We start from the raw sequence: 20,452 nt of genomic DNA, 5'->3' as shown, positions 1-20,452 counted from the left end.
AGGCAGACACAAAAATAGAAAAAATGGTGGCATTGGGGTTCAAGTAGATGGTTGATGACTAGAGAACCAGGAACACATGTGGGTGGCTTATAACCACAGCCACCCACAAAGGTCCAAGGAAGATGTATGTGTGGCATAAACACAGGACAAGGGGGTAAAAGGCCACAGAGTGACAAGACGTCCTTAACTGGGCAGAGAAGACCAGAAAGACACTGGGTCCTGCTGAGGTCCCCATCACCCTGACATCCTAAGGATTCATGTGAAGGCAAGTCTTGTGTTTGCTTTGTCTCAGCATCTTCCATGCCCAAGATCAGGTCTCAGATCTCTCCCCTCTCTCCACACAAGGTTCACACAGGGAATTATAGGCATTCAGTGCTTCTGCAAGTTGAAGACAGCAGAGCATTGAGAGATGAGACTAACCACCTGGGACAGGTCCCAGGTCATCAAGGACCAACCACAGTGATATCTGTAGAGTCTCTCATTTGTCCTGAGAACCAGTGACTTGAAATTGTATGTTCATCAAAATCACCTGGAAAGCTTTAAAAGAGCTGGCTAGTGGTCTAGTGCCTAGACAGTGTCTGCCAGTTGGGTGGGGGGCAATGAGAAATAGTTAGCAGCAACATACGAGAGTCAGGCCTCTGGGTTCCCGAGCTCTTAGATGTGGACTCAAGGGGAGTGATGGGGTACAGATGTCACATCCTGGTTAGCCACATCCATTGGAATCAGGTTGACTGAGTTTGCCAGTGACAGCGATTCCACATAAGAATAAAAGCTTTACGTGAGAGACCAGCATCACTTCCAAATCCTTACATTGCCCTGGCCCTAAGGGTATTAGAACAAGCTGGGAAAACTTTCAGATGTTCAAACTCCAGGAAGGAGAAACCATTTCCTCACAAGATCACTGGTCCCATTCTGGAGTCATGTGACTGTTAGAAAGTTCTTCCCAAGCCCATACCTTCCACCCATTGATTCCTATTCCATCCCTAAGTGTTGATGGGATGAGCCAGAATCTGCTGCTTGAGGCCTGTTTTAGCTGAAATTAATAATCAATGAAATCTACAGTCAATAGGCACAGGGTGAAACACATGAAGGTGACCAACCCTAATTTAATGAGAGTGATTCATCACTTTAAGCAAAGTGTATTGGCCCCAGATATTGGAATTGGGTCTTTAGCAGGAGAACGGGGCTGCTTCGGGAGGGAGAGAATGGAAATATACACAGGACCTTGATGCATTAATTCTGCTGATGGCCCTGCACATGAAATGTGGGCCCCTCAGCAACAGAGCTGTCACTGAGCCACATTTGTAGGTCACATTTGGGTGGGAAAATGATTCACGCAACACATTTAATATCCAGAAACATAAGTGCTGATTATCCAGTGAAGAAAGTACTGGGCAACTCATTAAGGAACATGTTTTTGTCCCCACACTGGCCTAAGTTTCACAATTAGCATCCACACCCACACAAAATGCAGATACAGTTGTGAAATGAATTTTGAAAATTGAGTCCCTTAAGATTTGTGGTTCCCATGCCAACTGTGTCTATTTGATGCCACTCGGATCGCGATTGCATAAAATACACTTCCTATTCTAGCACTTCCATATCTTCGTAAGGGATGGGGTTGACATCCATACTTTTTCAGTGTGAAAAATAAGGCTCTATTGTTGAAGCCACCTTTGTGGGTCATTTCTGTGCTCACAGCTGAAAGCACCCACACTCTTCCTCCAGGCTCCTGCCTTTTGTGGGCTCTCCCTCTCAGCACGTCTTTGCGCTTTTGCATGTTCAGGGTCTCAGCCTGAAAGCTTGCCTAAGCTCTTTTTCATCGCTCCTCGTCCTGAGCCACCACCCACCTTTTTACCCAAAACTGACTGGGTTGAGTTGCACAGTTGCATCCTTGGCCCTCTAATACTTTACCCCCTCTTCTCTTTGTAAGATGACCACCCCTCACCTCTTTTTGAACCTTCTCTTGAAAGGCTTTAGAAAGGCCCGGGTTGCCAGACCCCATAGCTGCATCCCAGCCCCCTGCTCTGGTGTCTTCGCTTTCTCTCTCTTCCCTGGAGCCTTTCTTCTGGGGCATTCATGAATCTCTGGGCTCTGCCCTACGCCTAAGCTCTCTTTCCCTCCTTCACTCACCTAAAAGCCAGTTTACTCTGAACATCTGAGGTTCTCTTCTTCTCTTTATCTCTAGTATTTCCTTTGTTGATCTCATCTCTGGGTTTCAGGAAAGACCTCCCTGTGAGGTTCCCCCATCTCCATACCAGTCCTTACCTTTAGAACTCTGGGGGGTGGTGTCAAAGCCCACTGAATACCTCAATCCACATGTCTTGTTGCACCTCAAACACAGTACCTGAACTCAAGCTCTTTGCCTTCTCATATGACTGTTTTTACGAGGGCCTGCTGGCTTGGTTTGAGGAGGCCCAGGCCATGGCATGTGTCTCATTTTACTACCGGCTTCCTTTTCCAAGCCAGAGCCCTGCTACTAGGCCCTACCATGTCAGAACAAGGCAGAAGTCAGGCTGCCTGGACACAAGGCCCTCTGGGTGCAGGAATAATGCTTTATCTGAGTTTAATCGAGCCCATGGGGACTCCCAGGACCTTGAACAGAGCTCAAGCATCAAGTGATGTTCTTACGTCTCTTACTATGGGGCAAAGAGAGAGAAACTGGAAGACAAAGAGGCCCTGGATCTTGACTTACGCACTCTGGCGTGTCACTTCTCCTCTCTCACTAGGATGCCGAGTCTCTGGAGGCATCAGTGTTTCCTTTGCTCCATGCTTGATCGCCAGCATCCAGGACAGGGCTTGGTGGTACCTCGGGAAACATTTGTTTAGGAATATATTGAACTATTTAAGTACATTCTCAGCAGATTCTAATATAGAAATAAATTCCAGCGACTTGAGGTTCTTGAGTGGTTCGTTCTGTCTAGTTGAGGTTTTCTATTTCAGGCTTGTCGTGCAGGAACGTCACTGCGGTCTGTGCCAGGAACCAAGGGGAAGCTCATGGCTTCTTCAGTGAGGGAGTTTCTGAATAGCCTCTGGCCAAATAATATTGGAAAACCCTCAAAATATGCATACACATCAAGTGTGAACACTATACAACCATAATCAAAACCTGAGCTCTTTCTTTCTCTTTCTTTTTTTCTTTTTTTTTGAGCATCAAGAGATGGTGAGTAGTGACCTAAAAGAGAAGGAAAAAATGTGGTGGGAAATACATGTATGCATGTAGCTGATTCACTTTGCCGTACAACATTGTAAAGTAAGTTTACTCCAGTAAAACTTTAGAAAAAATAAAAAAGAGGAAATGAGCAAACCTTACAACTGATAGAGCAACAAGATCAGGGACTTGAACAGATAATGTGATGTCTGGCACCTTGAAATTGTTCCCGTTAGTCTTTACTTGTCAAAATTGCATTTGCATCTGTATTGGAGAAGGTCTTTTTTTATGGAACAAGTATAAGTCTAGGGACTCTTGAGATACCTAGACGTTGTCTACTGCTGGTTGTGGGGACACTGCTTAGATAATAGGCTGACAGCTAGAAAGGCTTTAGCTGGGCTTTCCGGAGGTCCATGCATGATGACGTGCCATCCCATATGGCAGCATGCCCTCTTGGGTTTGGGGTTCTCAGGGAGCTTTCTGGGTGCATGAGTGCTATGTCGCTTCAGTTTAGTTCTGTTCAGTCGCTCAGTAGTGTCCAACTCTTTGCGACCCCATGAATTGCAGCACGCCAGGCCTCCCTGCCATCACCAACTCCCAGAGTTCACTCAGACTCATGTCCATTGAGTCAGTGATGCCATCCAGCCATCTCATCCTCTGTCGTCCCCTTCTCCTCCTGCTCTCAATCCCTCCCAGCATCAGAGTCTTTTCCAATGAGTCAACTCTTCGCATGAGGTGGCCAAAGTACTGGAGTTTCAGCTTTAGCATCATTCCTTCCAAAGAAACCCCAGGGCTGATCTCCTTCAGAATGGACTGGTTGGATCTCCTTGCAGTCCAAGGGACTCTCAAGAGTCTTCTCCAACACCACAGTTCAAAAGCATCAATTCTTCGGCACTCAGCTTTCTTCACTGTCCAACTCTCACATCCATACATGACCACTGGAAAAACCATAGACTTGACTAGACGGACCTTTGTTAGCAAAGTAATGTCTCTGCTTTTGAATATGCTATCTAGGTTGGTCATAACTTTCCTCCAGGGAGTAAGCGTCTTTTAATTTCATGGCTGCTGCTGCTGCTGCTAAGTCGCTTCAGTCGTGTCCGACTCTGTGCAACCCCATAGACAGCAGCCCACCAGGCTCCCCCATCCCTGGGATTCTCCAGGCAAGAACACTGGAGTGGGTTGCCATTTCCTTCTCCAGTGCATGAAAGTGAAAAGTGAAAGACTGCAGTCCTGTCCAATTCTGTGTGACCCTATAGACTATAGCCCACCAGGCTTCTCTGTTCATGGGATTCTCCAGGCAATAATACTGGAGTGGGTTGCCATGCCCTCCCCCACGATGTCTTCCTGACCCAGGGATCGAACTCATGTCTCTTGCATCTCCCGCACTGGCAGGCATGTTCTGTACCACTAGCACCACCTACGAAGCCCAGCTTTCTGGGAGTGCTATTGTGTTCTCCCAGACTCTCCAGGGGCCAGACTTGGTTTGGTGCTCTATAAATAATTTCCTAAAGATTTTCCTTTGCTTTCTGACAACACAGGGGCTGGCTAAGGCTGCCTGAATCCCCACTAGGACATGTTCTTGGTTGGGGTTTCTGAGGGTATCACTCGCGGCCCACAGTGATAGGTGACCTGTAGAAGAGTTCTGATCTTCCTGGGGGCAGTTGTACACCTATGAGGCATGGTGGTTCTGGAAAATGTTTCTTTTCTGGACTAGTTGGGTCCTCTTTGTCACTATTTTAGCCTCTTCTCATTTCCCTGTGTTGGAGCTTCACTTTCTTGTCTTGGGTAATCAATTACACAAGAAAACAAAGTTTTTTCTTTATTGACAGTAACCGGGTCCCATAAACCATTTCAAGCTTATTAGTAGACACCCCTGACTGCAGTGGGAACCCATGTGTGTTTCCATTTGCCTCATCAGTGAGTGAGAGGAACTGTCTTACTACAGCCTTGCCAGCTTTGAGTATTATTGTATTTTATTAGTCTTTGCCAAATTAAAATAAAAACAACTATTACTGGTTAAGTTTTATTTCTTTAATTACCTAAGAGACTGAGCAATTTTTCATGTGTTGATTGGTCATTTGCATTTCTTCTTTTGGGACTTATCTTTAACCTCTGTGAATTAATGTTTTGGGTTCTTCCCTTGATGAATTCATAAATCAAAGCAGCCAACAGTCAGACCCATATTAGTATATTTGTGCTGCATGGCAACTACATTCCATTCTCTTCTTGTTCACCATGTACAGAATTTAGTCTGGATTCAAGGCTCAAGAGCAGTATGGAAGTGGAATATCTACTATTACTTCATTCAGACATGTATTCATATATGTGTATATGTACACACATATACACATTACATGTATGTATATATTAAAATATGTGTATATATATTCAGTATGTTTCTATATTCAAGTATCAGACTTGAATGGGGAAGATTAGAAGCTATGACTTCAGTGAAGAGTCTTCTCAAGTTGAGTCCATATGAGAGCCCATGAATCAAAACACATTTTTACAGTTGCTCTCCAAATCCCCTAGAATTAGTCTCTGGATTCAATATGATACAAAATATGCTAGTCTTTAACAGTAGCCCTTGTGTGCTTCTAATTATATGTTGGAATGCCTCTCTGGTTTCCGTGCCCTTGACCAGCCACTTCCCATGACAGGTAAAAGGGCGGGAGTGTCTAAGTGACCGGTGTTTAAGTGATGTGATCAGGTGTTTCTTCCAAATCCATTATGCTCTATTTATGCTTCGTGCTGCAGAGGTGGGTTTCCCCAGCTAAAAATATGAACACATGCCCAGCAGCTCTTTTCTTCTGCGGAAGCTGTATCTATTTCTGCAGTCTGCATGGGGAGGTGGGGTGTGTTCTGGGCAGAGTGGGGGCCCCAGGAGGCAGCAGGGCTGCCAGCCCCAGGGCCCCCCAGAAGTGCAATCTGGGCTTGGTTCAAAGCCAGTGGAACCCCCGGATGAGGGACAGGTTGTAAACACTGCTGTGTTTATCAGGCCCCAGAACCAGGAGACTGGGGGTGAAGGGAAACGCGAATCTATTCTATGGTAAAGATGACTTATCCAATAAGCAAAGTTTATTAAAGTGCTCACAGGGTTGGTGTTTAATGTTTGCAGATGCCATCGATCTCATTGGTCTCGCCCACCCTGTCTGCTGCTCTCTTCTTCCCTTCCCTCACTGTTGTCTCTCTCTTTCTCCCCCTCTTCCTTCCCTCACTTCTTCTACTTTGTGGTCTCTGTTTGCTGCAGGAAGCCCAGGTGGTGACTGTCACAGCTCAGGCTCATGCACCTTGGCCTTCACGCCCACAGCGGGCCCTGGGGACACCCGTGTCCGTCAGCGGTCCTGTCATTGTCCTGGCTACTGACTTAGCCTTTGCCCCCAGCTCACTCACCTGACTTTCCCACATCTCTCTCTCTGTCCTTGCTCACTGACCCTGCCCCCATCTCACCATGTGAGCATCTAGCCCCCAACTGCACCCTAGGGTGCTGTTATCAGCCTCCCTGCCAGCCACTTCTATCTCATGCTGTCCTTCAGGGCCCAGGCCCCTGTTGGTTTCCTGTCTGGCTAGCGGACTCTTGCAGTCTCGTGTCCTAGCTTTGCACACTCCTAGGTTCAGCTTATTCACTGATCCAGGTCAGAGATGCTTGAACTCTTGGCTTCTGTCCTGTGGGACCCATTCCAGATGGGTTGCTGGCTTGGCCTTTCCTGTAAGATAAGAACATTAGTGACCATATGCCTTTAGAAGGAGGAAGGTGATATCCAGGTAGGAAATGCTCATTCAACATAACCTTCCTGGATGTTTATTCCATACTGGGCCTGATCTGGGGGGCAGTGTCTCTCTGAACTGGTCAGATTGCCTGGAGTTGGGGCTCAGCTCCAGGGCCTGCACCTATGGAGGAGAATCCAGGGTAGAGCAGCTAAGAGGGTGACCAAGCCATTGCAGACACTTGTGAGCAGAGTCCTTCACTCTGCATGGAGACCTGTCATTTCTGGTTCCTGTGTTCAAGTCCTGGCCTGCTGCTTCTGCTGCTGCTAAGTCGCTTCAGTCATGTCCGACTCTGTGCGACCCCATAGACGGCAGGCGGCCCACTAGGCTCCTCTGTCCCTGGGATTCTGCAGGCAAGAGAATTGGAGCAGGTTTCCATTTCCTTCTCCGATGCATGAAAGTTAAAAGTGAAGTCGCTCAGTCATGCCCGACTCTTAGCGACCCCATGGACTGCAGCCTACCAGGCTCCTCCATCCATGGGATTTTCCAGGCAAGAGTACTGGAGTGGGGTGCCATTGCCTTCTCCCAAATCCTGGCCTATTGCATGACTAATCAGTGCCCACTGGCCTGGGAAGGAAATAACCCATGTTCGGAATATAATGGTTGAAGGACTGGGTTTTCTAGCCAGTAAAAAAGGGAGGCTAAGTGAATCTAATGGGACAACTTGGAGCACTGTCACAGCAGAGTGTTTCATGGGATTCCCAACCCCTGACCTGGGATTGAAGAGAAGCAGTTATAGAGATGTAGATTCCAACTCCCCATCCGGAAACTCTAGTTTAACACAGATGTGAGCTGAATCCCAGGGTGATGAACTTCTTGATAGTGGAGGAGATATTCACATGGAAGATGCCATGTGACCTCGTAATTGTGATGTTGTGAAAGGGAATTCTTATGAAGCGTAATGGAAGAATTGTTAATTGGATGCCTAGTGTGTGCACGGGACTCTATCAGGCTCTGAGAATGGATAGATCATGGAAGCTCTGTGTCCTAAGAAGTGCTCTGGCAGGTTCCTTAATTTGATGCTCACTTTAAATAGAAAGGGTCTCCATGACTCCCACTGTGTACATGGGGAAACTGAGGTCAGGACAGTGCTGGGCATTTTTGTAGAAGCATCCTGTGTTGAGTGCCTGTGGTGGCCAGGTCCATGGGAAGCGCTTACTTGCCTCTTCTCAGTTGGTCTTCCCATCAACCCTGGGATGAAGATACTAGTGTTAGAGCTTTGGTCCAGCATCACACCCCACTCACCAGCCTCCTGATCTATTGCTGTTCCCATAGTAGCAATTCCCAAAGACAAGTTTCAGACATGCAGTCATAAAGAGACTCATAAGCTCAGGGCAGAGAGGAAGCAAGAGATTAGAAATCAGTGGAGGATAATAGGAAGGAAAGGGATAAGACTTTCAGAGTCTGCTGTGGGTCAGACAGAGCCTTATCTACATGTAAGATTTGATACAAGCAAGGTCCATACAAGTTAGATGATTTCACTACCATTTTGCAAATGATGAGCTGTGTGGCTCAGAGAAGTTAAGGTAAGTGGTTTACATCCCAAAGGTAATTAGAACCAAGGCTTGGGTACTTATTTACCACCATTACTATCACCATTCTTAGCCTTATTGTTACCACCAGTACTGGTACTCCTAGTACTACCATTACAACGAGTAGAACTACTGGCTTCTATTGCTACTACCATGATTACTTCTCACTACCCCAGGTGGTGCAGTGCTAAGGAATCTGCCTGACTGCAGGAAATGTGGGCTGCATCCCTGGATCAAGAAGTTCCCCTCACGAAGGAAATGCCAACCTGGTCTAATATTGTTGCCTGGAGAATCCCATGGTCAGAGGAGCCTGGTGGGCTACAGTCCATGGGGTCACAAAGGAAATGCCTGAGAACACACACAGCTCACCATGATTACTGATTAATCACTACTGTTTTCTCCTCCCACTCATGGCAGAGTCTTGAGTTGCGTACGACTCTGTAAGATCCTAGACTAAGCTCTTTCAGATCTACTTTATTCAATTTTTAAAACAACTCAGTGAGATTTCAGATATACAGTCTTTATCCTAAAGCTGATGATTTGCCCACGTTGTGGGTGTCAACATAGGGATCCTTGATCCACAGGAAGAGAACAGGAGGTGGAATTTGGTGAACCAGGAGCTAGTTTTCATGGGTCCTAACACATATTCATATGTTTTTATTAAGTGTGAGATTAAAAAAAAGGTCAGCCTCTTTTCACTGGAATTTTTGCTCAGGTTGGTCTCTCTCTAGAATTCAAGTCAGGTAAGGTCTCCAGAAAGAATGAATAATGTTTTCTGTCAGAAAGAAGAGCCATGCTGATTTCCGCCTACTCCTCCCTCGTCAGGGGTTGTGTCGGATGCTCTGCATGCTGTCTCTCTTAATTCCCATGCTAGGAGGTGGGTTCTCTCGGCCCCATTCTACAGATCTGGAAGCTGAGGCAGTGCCAACGCAAGGAGCATGTCCAAGGTGGCATCTCCTGTGGGGCATGATCCCTCTGGCCCCGCCTGCTCCAGCATGGGGCCTCCGCAGCAGCAGAATTAACATGTAAATCAAAATGTAATTGGCTTTGTGTGCACAGTTTAGATAAGATTTACTTTTGAAGAATGACTCCATGTTCTAACCCAGCAGGCCCAGCTCCACGCGGCCCACTTGCACTTAATAACGGCCAGGGAGTGGGGCCATAAATATTGCAAACGATGCGGCTTGAATGAAACGCCCTATGAACCATAATAAAACCCCCCGTGATTAATTCCAGAACGCGCTCTGTTCATATTAGACCTGCAGTGGCTCCCCTGATGAGATCAATACAGCGTGGTGGAGTGATCCTAATAGAAGTGTTATTATCTTTTAATCTTCGGGAAAATGCCAACTTCTCGAATCCGTCACCAGGCCGCCTGCTTTATTTTCTTGGTGCAACCTTGAAGGCAGTTGTTTTCCCCGAAATGAAGATACATTAGAGTCTTTTCAAGGATTTATCAATAATAGGACCTGGTCCTTCTTTGCAGGGCCCACGGCTAAAAGGCACATTTGTATGCGGCAAGTCAGAACTGGTCACGGTGACCTTTGCTGTCAGCTGCTATTTTCCCAGTAGACAAATGCCTCCGGGGAGTGAGTGTTAAAGACAGATATTCACAGGAGGGAGACGGAGACGCGGGAGGGGAAGAGAAATAACACCACCAACAAATAGCGGAGGGAAGGTTGAGGCCAGGCATGTCCCCTGTAGGACTCCGGGCGACAGAGGTGGCCTCCGTGGCCCCCAGCAGGCAGTTGGTGTTTTCCTACCATGTCTGTGGGTCTCCAGGGACCAGAGTTTAGTGGAACTGGCTGGGAGCCCTGGAAAATGAAACGGTACTGTCCTGTCGTGAGTGTCCAGGAAAAAAGGAAGGAAGACGAGGATTCCTGAGCCTGGTGTCAGGGGTGCTGGACCTTTAGGCCCACAGGAGGCAGGAGAAGCTGTAGAGGGACTTGGCATCATTGTGGGGACACCTCTCTGGCAAGTGGAGGTACGTGGGCCACACCTATTGGACATGACATGAACCAGTTTGTCAGGGATGATGCTGGGAGGTCTGTAAAGGGTACCAACATTGCGCCTGCATATGGCCTGAAGATCCTGATGGAGGTGCGGCACCAGGCCCAGAGGTGTCAGGCCCGGCTGACAGCCCCAGGGCAAGGTGGTGGATGGAGCCCATGGGAAGGAGGAGGAGTCCTTCAGGGTCTTTCTTTAACTTCTCTGCTTAAAGGAGAGCACACATCCCTGAAAGGCAGCCTTGTTTAGAGGAGCACTGGCTTTCCTCTGATCCCACTCTTATCTTATGTTGAAGGGGAAACCAAGGCTACAGTGGAGAATGATGGAGGTATAGGGCTCACAACAGGTTATCTGGGCTTCTGCCTCGGGTTCTGTCTGTCTCTTCTTGCTCCATGCTGTCATTCAGGGACCCAGGCTCCTTCTGTGTGCAGGGTCTGCCATTCACAGGGGCTTCTGAATGCTGCATTTTATCATCTGTGTCCAGCCAGCAGACCAGTGAAGAGGGAGACGGGAATGGAGGATCTCATGGGCAAATATGAGGATCATGGACTCTGTTTGAGACCGATATACCTTTATTTATATATATCGTGTGTGTGTGTATATATATATATACACACACACACATACACACACACACACACACACATACATACACACTTCCCTGGTGGCTCAGATGATAAAGAATACGCCTGCAATGCGGGAGACCTGGGTTTGATCCCTGGGTTGGGAAGATCCCCTGGAGGAGGGCATGGCAACCCACTCTAGTATTCTTGTCTGGAGAATCCCTATGGACAGAGGAACCTGGCAGGCTACAGTCCATGGGGTCGCCAAGAGTTGGACACCACTGAGCAACTAAGCACAGCATGCATGCGCCTGCACACACACACACACACATTCACACACACAAGTAATTTCTTTATCTGGCCATGTGGGGTCTTTGCAGCACGCAGGATCTTTGATCTTCATTGTAGCATGTGGGATCTTTAGTTGTAGCATGTGGGATCTAGTTCCCTGACCGTGGATTGAAGCGAGGCCCCCTGCACTGGGAGCACAGAGTCTTAGCCACTGGACCACCAGGGGAGTCCCTGAGACCCATATACTTTTTGTCCAGTTTCATCGCCCTGCCTGAATGTCAGGTTCTGGGAACTGTTATCCAGCAGTGTGTGCCACAGAAGAAGGGGGCGTAGGACTGTGAGCAACTAGCTTTTCATGACTCCAGCATCCTCATCTACAAAACTAGGGGACAGATGACCCCTTATTGGGCCACAGGAGGGACTATAAGGAAATGAAAGGTATGAGAGTTCTGATAAATAGTAGGTGCTACATTGGTGTTAATCTTACCCGCTTGGTTTTGCCAGTCCCTCTTGTCATGGACTAGAGACATGGAGCCCACTTTCAAGTTTCCCCTCTGACTCTGTGGGGCTAGATTCCTGGTGGCTGGGCTCTGCTCTTTGGTGTGATTAGAGACAAGGTCCCTTCCACATTCTGACCTGGCATTGAAGATGGCTTTGCCTTCTAGCCCAGCTCACTGGAGGCTGTTGGGGAGACTCCCTACCTGCTCCCTGCTCTCCCCTTATGTCCCTGCCCCTTCCGTTTACTTCCGTTATTGCCCTGAGATGGTCTGTGCTCTGACCCCAGCATACAACACCTGGCTCCTGAGATTCAGCTTTGCCATACCTGGTGTGTTCCAGGAGTCACCCTGAGCTGCCTGGTATCCCACAGTGGTGGGGTTACCTTTCCCTTATGACCTTGTGACCTTAGGCAAGTGGCTTTGCTTCTTTGAAGCTCATTTGGATTATAAAAATCCTATTGTTCTTCACTCGCTCAGTCATGTCCAGCTCTTTGTGACCCCATGGACTACTGCACACCAGGCTTCCCTGTCCTTCACCATCTCCCAGAGCTTGCTCAGACTCATGTCCATTGAGTCTATGATGCCAACAATCTCATCCTCTGTCACCTCCTTATGCTCCTGCCTTTAATCTTTCCCAGCATCATAGTCTTTTCCAGTGAGTTGACTCTTGGCATCAGTTGGCCAAAGTATTGGAGCTTCAGCTTCAGCATCAGTCCTTCCAATGAATATTCAGGGTTGATTTCCTTTAGGACTGACTGGTGTGATCTCTTTGCTGTCCAAGGGCTTTTAAAGTGATGTGAAGCTGCTCAGTCGTGTCCGACTCTTTGCGACCCTGTGGACTGTAGCCTACCAGGCTCTTCCCTCCATGGGATTCTCCAGGCAAGAGTACTGGAGTGGGTTGCCATTTCCTTCTCCAGGGGATCTTCCCAACCCAGGGACTGAACCCAGGTCTCCCGCATTCCAGGCAGACGCTTTAACCTCTGAGCCACCAGGGAAGCCTGAGGCAGAAGGGCTTTTAAGAACCCCTTTAAAAATAACAACAGGTGAACTCCCAGGAGGAGGAAATAGAACCCTGGCTGTGAAACTGCTGAGCACAAAGCCCCACAGAACAGCGTGGATGGGGGGGCGGTGACTGTGTCTCAAAAGTGGCATTGCGTGCTGATGCCCCCTTCCTGATGATGCTCCCCCGCACTGACATCCCTTACTTTCTCCAACTAGGAGGTCAGGGTCCTCTGTGAGAGTGATCATCGTGGCAGACCTGATAAGGTGGGGTTGGAGGACCAATACTCATAGTCAACCACTCTCCAGGGTGATGCTGAAGGCCTGGCACCTTCTGGTGCCCCTTCTACTGGAGCTCAGCTAGATCACTCAGTCATTTGTCACCAGTCCAGATTCAGGGATGCCATAGCTACCCTGCACTGAGGAAGTCTGTGTTCGTGGCCTGAGCAGAGAACCGAGGAGAGCTTTCAGTTCTGCAACATTTTACTTTCCCAAACCTTCCCTCTGCACCCTGCTGAGCTTTTAGCACCAGGCAGATGGGCTCTGAGTAAACTCATCAGAGATGAAGGCAAACGGAACAGGTGAGAACAGTGGTGGGGTGGAATTGGGGGGGGGGGGCGGTTATAGATTCTTGCTTTGTGAAAGAGCTCCTTCCGGTTGTACCTTGGGCCATCTGTTCTTCCTTTACTGAGAAACACAGACTTTTATGGCACCTTGAGTTTAGGATGGCACTCTCAAAGGAGGCCTGAGCTGGGCTGACAGGGAACTCCAGCATGTTTCCCATTCCCTGCCATTTAAGTACTTGTCTGCCTCTGTGCCTTGGCTCTGCTGTTAAGCAAGCCAGTCATGCCCTGCTTGTCTGTCTTCATTGTGCCCTTTTAAGATCTCCCAGAAATACAGCATTTCCAGGACTCTTCTGATGCTTTGTTTTCCAAACACACATCTGCATCTTCTGGTAGGGTATGTTAGGGTGCCTCTTCTCCCTTTGGCTAACCATAGTAACTGATAATCATAATCATAATAAATATTAATAACAGCCAACTTTTTTTTTTACTGATCTCTACATACCAGGAAATTTCTGACAATATCACAGTTAATGCTCACAATGACCCTTTGGAGGAGGTTCCTTCAGAATCACCAAGTTATTGATGAAAAAACAAAGGTTAAAAAACTTACTGAAGGTCTTCCAGTCAGTAAATAATGGTTCCAAGATTTACTGCAGACTCTTATGACCTCCAAGTCCATGTTCTTGACCACGGTAATTTGTCTTCAGGTTGACTATAAAGTTGAGATCTTATACGTAACTGACTTGGCCACAACATCGTAGGCAGAGAATACAGGAGAGAGGATGGGATTTGAAGTAAGAAAGATCCAGTTGGATCACCCTTTTGGCTTGAGGATCTTGGACAGTCTACTTGAACTCTTTGTTTTTACTTTTTTCTTCTATAAAATATTGAACATTTTATGTACCACAGGTTTGGATGTGATGGAGCTTAACTGAGATCAGGCTTGTAAGGTCGTCACTCCGACAGTGTCCCATAGATAACACTATTAGTCAATACTTACAGACACTTGCCCCGAGACACATTTTTCTGTATGATGATATGGATTAACTCAGTTAACCCCTTATAAAAATGCTGTGACTGGAATGGCTATACTAATATCAGACAAAGTCGGCTTTAACACAAAGCATGTTACTGGAGTTAGAGTGTCATTTTATAGTGATGTGAAAAGATCAGTCCATCAGAAAGTCACGACAAGTATAAATATGTATGCACCTCACAGCAGTGCTCCCAGATGCATGAAGCAGAGGCTGATGGAACTGAGGGGAGAAATAGAAAAGTCTAAGATCACAGTTAGAGATGTTACTACCCCACTAAGAGAAAAATAGGGAAGACTTAAATGACTAAGATCAGAAATGAAAGAGGGGATATTACTATCGACTTTACAGAAAGATTTTTTAAAATCAAGTTTAAGGGAATACTATGAAAACCTATATATCAACAAACCAGAAAATAGAATATTTGAACAACACTATATGCAAATTAAATCTATTTATAGAACATTCTACCCAACCAACAGAATATATTTTTATACCATATTCTAAGCCATAAAAAGCCTTAATAAATGTAAAAAAGATTGAAATTGTATCAAATATGGTCTTCAGTTACAATGTAATGAAATTAGAAGTTAATAATCCAAAGCAATTTGGAAAATACACAAATATGTAGAAATTAAACAACATGCTGCTAAATAATCAGTAGGTCACAGAAGAAATTACAAGAAAAATTGGAAAGTACTTTGAAATGAATGAAAATGATTATGAAACATACCAAGACTTATGTGATGCTGGTAAATCAGTGCTTAGAGGGAAATTTATAATGTAAGTGACTATATTTTTAAAATAAAGATCTCAACAACCTAACCTTCTTCCTCAAGACATTAAAATAGAAGAACAAACCCAAACAAGCAGAAGGGAGAAAATTATAAAGATCAGAGTGTAAATTAATTCGATAGAGAATAGAAAAGCAGCAGAGAGAAATCAATGAAACCAAATGTTGTTTTTTCAAAAAGACCAACAAAATTGACAAACCTTTATTTAGGCTAACTAAGAAAAAAATAGGGAAGATTCAAAATACAAGAATAAAAGACAAATGAAAGGACCTTATAGAAATAGAAAAATAAAGTATAAGGAAATTCTATGAATAGCTGTATTGTTCAGTAGTGAGAGGTATTGATGTATGTGTTCTCGTGGCAGCTTAATTATTATGGAATCTTCCTTAGCCAAACACCCAGCATGAATTGGAGACTGGTCACACCTTGATGTGACACGCACAAAATAATCCTTTCCCTTGACCCGTATACCCTGGGTTCCCTATTAAGAGAAAACACAATCTGAAGTAGCTCTTGTAGTATCTACCGTCTGTGATGCTCTGAAGCTACTACTGTGAAATGCAGATCCAAAGCCCTTCAAGGTACCTCAATCCAGCAAGTGATCCAGATTAATAGAAGGGAATGGGATGGGGTTAGGAACACAGGCTGTGGAGTCAGAAGGACCAGATCCCAATTTTGTTTTGAGCATTTGACAAGATGCGTTACTGCAGGCAAGTTGTTGATTCTGAGCTTTAGTCACCCTGGCAGGTGAGACGAAATGAGAATATCTTTGTCAGTTATTTTGAGGATTAAATGAGATCACGCACGGTGAGTCCCCAAGCTTGGTAGATCCAGTGTTTGAAAAATGTCTGCTGTTGCCATGAGCATGATGGTACAGCCTTGTTCAGGTCACGGTCCCTGATGCTGGCCAGCGTCCATGATCACGGATGCAGAGGGCTGCTCTGGTTGTTTCACACGCTTTTATTCCCTTCCAGGAGTATATCCTCATTGGATAAAGGAGGCGAATGGAGCCCACAGAGGTTAGATCACCTATGGGGGCTCCCACAGTGGGATAGTCCTTCAGGGACTATTATTATTAGAGGGTTATTAATAATAAGACTAATAAAATAATAAGACTATTATTAATAACAATAAGACTATAAAATAATAATAAATTGACTATTACTATTAAGGGGTTATTCTGACCCTTTCTGCCCTTTCCTGCACTGCCACATTCATTTAAAAGACAGCGGGAGGCATCATGGTAAGATCACAGCCTGCTGCTGCTGAAGGACTTGGTCAGCCAGCTGTCCATTCCCGTGAGCCTGTTTCATTCCCAGGCACCTCTACTTGCTGGGTGGGACTTCTCATGCCTGAGGTTGAGCCAGAAGGCATCTTGGCCAAGTGGCTGGGTAGTGGGATTCATAATGGCTTGTGACTTATATCACGGATACGTCTTCATTAGTCTGTGTCATCCATTCCAATGGGAAGAAGGTGAGCTAGAAATGCTGCTGGCCAGCACTGCTCTGGATGCCAGACTCTCCATGTGCGGCCTGGCAGTCTTGGTTTCCCTTGGGTTTCCTGCTCATGCAGGCCGAGGGCTCAGGTTCTCTGCTCTCATGATTGTGAAGCTTCTGCTGCACTCACTGTTTGAGTCACGATTTTTGAAAGGAAACATTTTTATCCCTGGTCCTTCAGCTCAAGCTTAGACAGCAGGGATGTCCCCTGGACATGTCATCATTACTCATTTTTGCAAATGTGGTTGAACTGCGGCTTCAGGAAGGAACTTGTGCGAGGTCACGCCCATGGGTACGAGGCAGTACATGGGTGCAGCCCGTGCTCTGAGCTGCAACGCTGCCCTACTTCGGGGGTGAGGGGTAACGGGGGCTTGGTGGATAAACCTCCAGCACCTCTTTCTTCTGGACCAGCTCTCCACTTCTCTTGGTTTGGAGTGGGGTTGTGTGCACAGAAAGAAAGGCCCCTGTGTACTCTGAGGGCTCAAACTTAAAGGCTGAAGTGTGGGTATTTTCCAGGGTCAGGGGGAGACAAGCCCTCCTGGCAGAGGGGACAGCCCACTGGAAGCGGTCCTTCCTTGCTTCCCTCAGACAGTTGATGGTCTGTTGTATGGTGTCCTGAGGGTGGGACCTCGGCGATAGAGAGCTTAGTCCTTGCTCAGGAGTATCTCAGAGCCCAGGGACAGTAGGACTTAGCAAGGCTTGACTCTCCTCCCTCTGCCGTGCCTACCTTTGGTGTCACTCTGGGCTGTTGGCCCTGTGAACCTCAGCTCCTTGTTGGCGGGCGGGGTTGGGGGGGTTCCTTCTCCTAAAAGGACCGAGGAAGACTTTGCATGTAGGACCGTAAGAGCCTTGACACCAGTGGGCAGAGATGCAGAGGAGATGCTGTCTGAGACCTGAACAGCATCTTGGAGAAGGTGGTGAGTGAGGGCAGCCCTAGAAGGCTGCGGGGAGGACGTGAGTCTGACCCATGAGTGCTTATGGGCCTCTGATGTGAGGAGCTACAGTTTCTAGAGTATTCCTGCACAGAGAAATGCTTAATAGATACTGGAGGAATGAATGAATTGGATAAATAAAGGGAATGGCAAGGGAATGAGAGAGGACACTGTGAACGGATGAAGACATCCAGTAGAGATGTAACTCACCATTGGCTGGGCTCTTAATCTGTACCTGTGCCTTGACTTCTAGTATTTCATTTAACTGGCTCATCAACCATGCAGGCAGATGTGTTTGTACAGGTTTCAAAACTGAAGAAAGTAAAGCCAGAGAGAGGTTGAGAGACTCTCCCAAAGTCACACAGTCAGGCTATGAGAGGACCAGGCTTTTGTCCTTCGATGTAGCTGCAAAGCCCTTGTTCTGAGACGTGCTTTCTTTCCTCTCCACTGTGACTCAGGAGAAAAGTCAATTTTCAGTGGTCGTGGTTGTTTGCTAAAAAGAGCAATTCCCTTTCCTCCATCTCTAATTTTCCTCCAACTAATTGCAAATTAGTGGTAATTTTCAAATGAAAAGAGGGAGCCTGCATGCCATCCATTTGTGCTTACCCAGCAAGGCCCTGGGCCTGTGACAGCTCCGTTGCCAAGGCAACCCTGCATCAAGGCCTTCCCTGGATCCTTGGCGGTGCTGCCCTAGACTCTAGAGGTGGGGCCACTTACCCTCTGGGTTAGCCTATTGCTTTGCTCAAGTGTCCCCGGCACAGGCCCAGAATTTCAGTGTTAACAAGGCTCGACTCTTCCCACTGCTCACTTTGATCCTCTCTATTTTTAGGAGTGTAGAATTAATAATAATAATAAAGAAGGAAGAAGAAAAAAGTCCTGACAAAGAAACTTAGCTGTGTACACTGCAGGCTGAAGAAGAACTGCCTTCCCCACAAAAAGAAACATAGGGAAACAATTATTCTCTTTAATTCAACTGCTGTATTGGCGATGGAACAGGCTTCCCAGCCTCAGGGTCCTGTGGATGCAGAAGGTCCCGCCTTCAGTAGATTCAGAAGCCTGGTGGATGGAAGAGGTGTGTTTAGAGAACTTCCACTTGCTCTAACTCCAGCCCAGAACGGGATCCTTAGGAGGGGAACTCTTGAACCCGGAAGGAGGGAGATCTTTGCAGAGCACTTTTTATGTGAGCATGTGTGCACATTTTCAATCCATAACAAACAGTTGCTGATGACCTTCTCTGTGCCTAGCTCTCAGTATGAAACAGTAATGGGTGGATTCCTATACCCTACTGTTAAATAGCTGTTCTCTAGTGAGGGAGAGACGGAGAAGGCAATGGCAACCCACTCTAGTACTCTTGATTGGAAAATCCCATGGACGAAGGAGCCTGGTAGGCTGCAGTCCATGGGGTCGTGAAGAGTCGGACACGGCTGAGCAACTTCACTTTCACTTTTCAGTTTCATGCATTGGAGAAGGAAATGGCAACCCACTCCAGTGTTCTTGCCTGGAGAATCCCAGGGACCGGGGAGCCTGTTGGGCTGCTGTCTATGGGATCGCACAGAGTCGGACACGACTGAAGCGACTTAGCAGCAGCAGCAGCAGTGAGGGAGAGAAATGGCCAGTGAGACGCTGTTGAGTGATGTGATGACAGGAATAGGGTGCGTTTGCAGAACGTTTGCAGACACTGGGACAGGAGCTTAGTCTAGAGAGAAATTAGTGACTTGCTGGAAAGATAAAAGTAGGAAGAAACATACCCTAGGCAGAGGGAATAACAAATACAGAAGCATGGATATGAGACGGAGGTTCATGTATTCTGGTTTCTCTCAGTGGCAAGTGTGGATAGGATGTAGGATATAAGTGACTAGGGGCGGGAGTCTGGGGATAGAGAACAATCCACGTCCAGTAACATTACAGTGACAACAAGAGCACTCTAGATCTGGATGTGGCACCAAATAGGGGCCAGTCCTCTATAAGAGCTTTAGATCATTCAAATACTGATGACGGGCAAGGGCCCAACATCACCTTATCCCAACAGGACCAGAAAACCCATCCACAAGAGTGGGGTCAAGACCAAGAGCTTCCTGGTTCCCGGTTTGCAGGGAAGTTTGGTGGCACCTTGTCTCATCTCCAGTGTGTGTTTCAGGGGGGCTTCTCCCATGGAGGTGAGGCATCAGCTGACAGAGAGAGACATGGTGGATTTGTAGGAATCCATGGACTGGGACCAAGAAAGGATTTTCATTTGTTTTGGGCATTGTCCTTCAACTTCTACCAAGATGATGTGAATGGAGGCTGGACCACAGGACAAAAGGCCAGGGTATTTTTTGTTGTTGTTTTTAGAAAATTTTTATTAGAGTTTTTCTTTACAGTTGATTTACAATGTTGTGTTAGTTTCAGGTGTGCAGCACAGTGAATCAGTTACATATACATTATGTATATGTATACATATACTTTTTTTTTAGATTCTTTTCCCACATAGTCCATTACAGAGTATTGAGTGGAGTTCCCTGTGCTCTACGGCAGGTTCTTATCCATTAGGATGGGGGTGTTGACGATGTAGCGTGGACCCTTGTGCTTAGTTGCTCAGTTGTGTCCGACTCTTTGCGACCCCGTGGACTGTAGCCTGCCAGGCTCCTTTGTCCATGGGAATTCTCCTGGCAAGAATACTGGAGTGGGTTGCCATGCCCTCCTCCAGGTATCTTCCCAGCCCAGGAATCGAGCCCAGGTCTCCCGCATTGTAGGTGGATTCTTTACTGTCTGAACCACCAGGGAAGCCCAGCATGGACCCCTAGAGGCCCCCAAAGCTCAGACCATGTGGTTGTGAGGGACAT

Source organism: Bos indicus, chromosome 18, assembly GCF_029378745.1.
Source record: "Bos indicus isolate NIAB-ARS_2022 breed Sahiwal x Tharparkar chromosome 18, NIAB-ARS_B.indTharparkar_mat_pri_1.0, whole genome shotgun sequence".
NCBI lineage: Eukaryota > Metazoa > Chordata > Mammalia > Artiodactyla > Bovidae > Bos > Bos indicus.
Note: the sequence above shows the minus strand (reverse complement) of the source record.